Genomic DNA, 3918 nt, shown 5'->3' on the forward strand with positions numbered 1-3918 from the left:
ACACATAAATAACACACAATAACTATTCCCCGTATTACTGTACAATAACACATGAAGAACACAGGGGGGAATATTCCTTGTGTTACCGCGCCGTTTTTTTTTCTTGTCTTGTGGGGTGTCGTGGCGTGATTTTATTGGTTATGCATGTTACTCTACGTGTGTAGTACTAATGTAATATTTCCACCAAAATGTGAGTTCTAATAATTTAAAAGAGAAGAATACGATGTAGGAGGACACACTGAAAGAAGATCATGAGGCCCACTTATTCGAGCTTTTGTCCAAGCCAAATCAAGAAGACTAAAAGAGACCGAATCAGGATAAGGTCCATTGACGACTGGAGGTTACAAGAACGAGTCACTCAACCATCAATGAGAAAAGTGTATCTGAGCCAACCAACATAGAAGAGCTAATCCGAGGGAAGGTATGGTTCTCTCATACATTCTCAGGGCTCCTAGAGGCTCCTCATCAAGAGACAATGATCGATAGTCAGACCATATCGACCAAGCTTTGTTGGTCAAGCTGGTCCTGCTGACTCGAAGTCGAACATGGTCAGCTGACAAAGTCAGAAAGGACGACATGCTCATATATGTAAAATACTATTAACTTATTTGTACGAATCCCTTTAAAGTAGAGACAAAAATATAAGATGAATCACGATTGATTATTCTTCAATATTGCTCTCTCTCCCTCTCTCCCTCTTCCTCTCCCTCTCTCTCTCCCCTATGCAATTCTTTAGGTGAGATTCACAGACAAATCATGATTCATCATGATAAAAGGTGTTTTAAACATGGATAATGACGCATACAGGAAGAGGGGAGTTAAAGGAGAAAAAAACTATAATAGAGACGCCACCAACAAGAAGTGCACCAAAGAATTTGTGACTCGACATATACAAGAGTTAAAGGATCAACTGTCAGACGTCATCCGAGATGCACTGACCCGAGAAAGAGATTAGTAGCATCGAGATGAAGAGATGATAACCAACGACATCAGATTAGGTGTACGGAGGCACCCCCGAAAACCCAAAAATGTGTTTTTTTAATAAATCTTTGGACCTAGCCACCAGAATGATTCAAGATCCTGATACTGAAGTGCTACAAAGGACATAACGATCTGATCAAACACATATCCTCGTTTGAGCCGATCATGTTTCTGCTGAGGATCACTGGTGTGTTGAAAGTGGCGTCTTTTCTTCACCGACACGTAAGAACTCACATGCTCTTCTACTACTCCGCGGGGACAAAGTGAAAGCTTGTGCTCATTTACCACTCACTTCTAGAAGAAAATATTGAAAGTATGAGAGCTGGAGCCCGCAGTTGCTCATGTCACTTTAGCTCAAGAGCTGAAAGAAAGACATTTCTGATACGCGCTAGGGTTGTAATGATTGAAGACAATAACTGAGTTGTTAGAGTTGACCAATAGTCACATATCAGCCAAGGAGTATAACTCCAACCCTTCCTCCTTTATAGTAAAAATCCTCCACCCCCCAAGCTGAGGGGTGGGGACTGAGACATGATTCACAACTTTCCGCACATCTATGATACAAAGACACTTGGTCTCCTTAAGACCAAAGGGCGACCGACATAACACATATCCACCCAAGATTCTGACCAACAGATGACTTGATAAGATGAGTGTCTGCCACCAAATGACGAAGCCTCTAAAGAAAGGCTTTTGAGTGTTTCAGTGAAAAAAATAGTAGAGGTCATATAAAATAAAAACTATTTTAAAAGAGTGCCACATATGAAAATCAAAATTTACCTCTGGGACTTGAAGAAGTACTGTGCTTAAAATCAAGACCATGGCACGACGCAGAAAAGTTTTAGCCCCTCCGAGGAAAATTGAAGGAATTTATGGCACCAAAAGCAATAACATAGCAGCATGGGAAGACTCCTGTTGAAGAGATATCAGAAGAGCCAGTTTGAGTCCACAAGACTTTCATCGCTGACGTAGTCCCATCCATCTTTAAGGGTGATGAAGAATCATCTTGTTGAGCCAATGTTAAGAGGCTTTAGTTGGGAGAACTATTTACATTCGCCCTTATGCTCAAATGAAACTCACATCCTCCCATAGCCTCCACGAACAAAGATTTGCCCCCCAAGACTAACTCATACACAATACTATCATTATCACCACATTGATTGACAACTACCATTATGGTAACACTCTCATAAAAAAATGGCAGGTATGTGAATATATTGTTCAAGTCAACGTTCGATAAAATGGGCTTTGATAAAAAGAAACTGATACCTATGAACAACCAACTCTATGGGTTTTCTAGTGAGAGGAAAGATGCGTTAGAAACCATTGTTATGTTGATCACCTGGGAAGAAAAAGATAAAAATTTAACCAAAATATTTAATTTTATAATTGTCAATTAGTCACCCACTTGCAATGTTATCTTTGGTCATCCCCTACTCGATTCCTTCTTTAGTTGTGAAGTTCTAAGGCTATGGATAGGTACTTAGTATCTGTGGTGGCCTCGAATAACCTGACACTTGTTATATCTGAGCGATCATAAACATTTAGTAAGAGCCCCTCAAGCTCAACAACCTATGAGAGGGGGTCTCAAGACCCCCGAGACCGCCCATCAGATCACGATGACCGAAGGTGACACTGGTAAAGTTTTCTTACTAAATGAAGCTTTTTTATGCATTTCACAAAGATCTCTTAATCAACAACCTTCAAAGCCACCAAGATATTATTATTTGTTATGTCAATGAAAAGCTTGGGATACCGATCAATGTAGCATGCCACCACCTGAACGTCAACCTGAAGACTTGGCTGATGAAGCAAATTATGAGGACGTCAGCCATCACACTTACTGAGTTAATCCGAAAGGAGGTCCAAAAGCTGTTGGGGGAGGGCCAGCTACATCCAAGAGGTCTAGTGCTCAATGTGGGTGTCAAACATCATCACGATACATAAATCAAATGGTAAGCCAAGAATGTGTGTGGATTTTACTAATTTAAATATCGCTTACCTGAAGAGAAATTACCCCCTACCATGAATTGACACACTCATGAACGCGACATTTGGTCGTTTCGTGTTGAACTTCTTTGATGCTTTTGACAGCGACTTTATATATGCTTAAAATTACAAGAACTTGACACCACTACTAGAAGATTTAAACCCCCGACAATGACGCCAAAAACTTGATGCAACTTTTAATATGCAAGAATTTATGAATCCATATTTATATATTTATAATGATTTAGTAAAGTCACAATTTCAAACGCAAGTATACGCATCACTCAAGTAATACAGGGCTCTAGTGGAGTCCCGTTTATCGATCCCACAGGGAAGCGAGGTAAGAGGTCCTTAGTCAAATTTTAGTCTACTACAATTAGTCCTTAGTTTAGAATGTCGATTAAAATCATATGTTATCTATCAACTACTCCTAAATGCAAGTGTTAAATGTAAAGATAGTAATTATAACTAAATGCAAATATTAATTCGAAAGATAACCCTTTTTGGATGAATTGGTTTGGAGAATTTTGAGATATTAAAAACTACTATTCTTATGTAATGAATTGGATAATGTAAAGGAATGAGATGCATTAAATATTGTATGTGCCAAATAGGAGCAATCTTATTCTTTCCCCTTTGGTCCAGACATAAAGAACATTGACTAATCATATGCTTGTTTACTGAATCGATTGTTAGGCTGGGAGAATACCGACTCTCACTTCGGAGCTCCCACGTTCGCCTCGCCTGAGGGATAGGACCGAATTGAGGATTTTAGTCAGTGACCCTAAGATCTCCAATTCTACGCCCATCAAAGTATATTTCCTATTTATTTGCATTCAACTCCCATGAACTTAACCATCCATGGAATCTGAATGTGGTTCTTTCCAGTTGACAATTACACAACCCTATCAGGTCTTAATGCAATTACAACGAATTTTAACACTACAA

The sequence above is a fragment of the Phalaenopsis equestris genome, unplaced genomic scaffold, assembly GCF_001263595.1.
Source record: "Phalaenopsis equestris unplaced genomic scaffold, ASM126359v1 Scaffold209375, whole genome shotgun sequence".
NCBI classification, from domain to species: domain Eukaryota; kingdom Viridiplantae; phylum Streptophyta; class Magnoliopsida; order Asparagales; family Orchidaceae; genus Phalaenopsis; species Phalaenopsis equestris.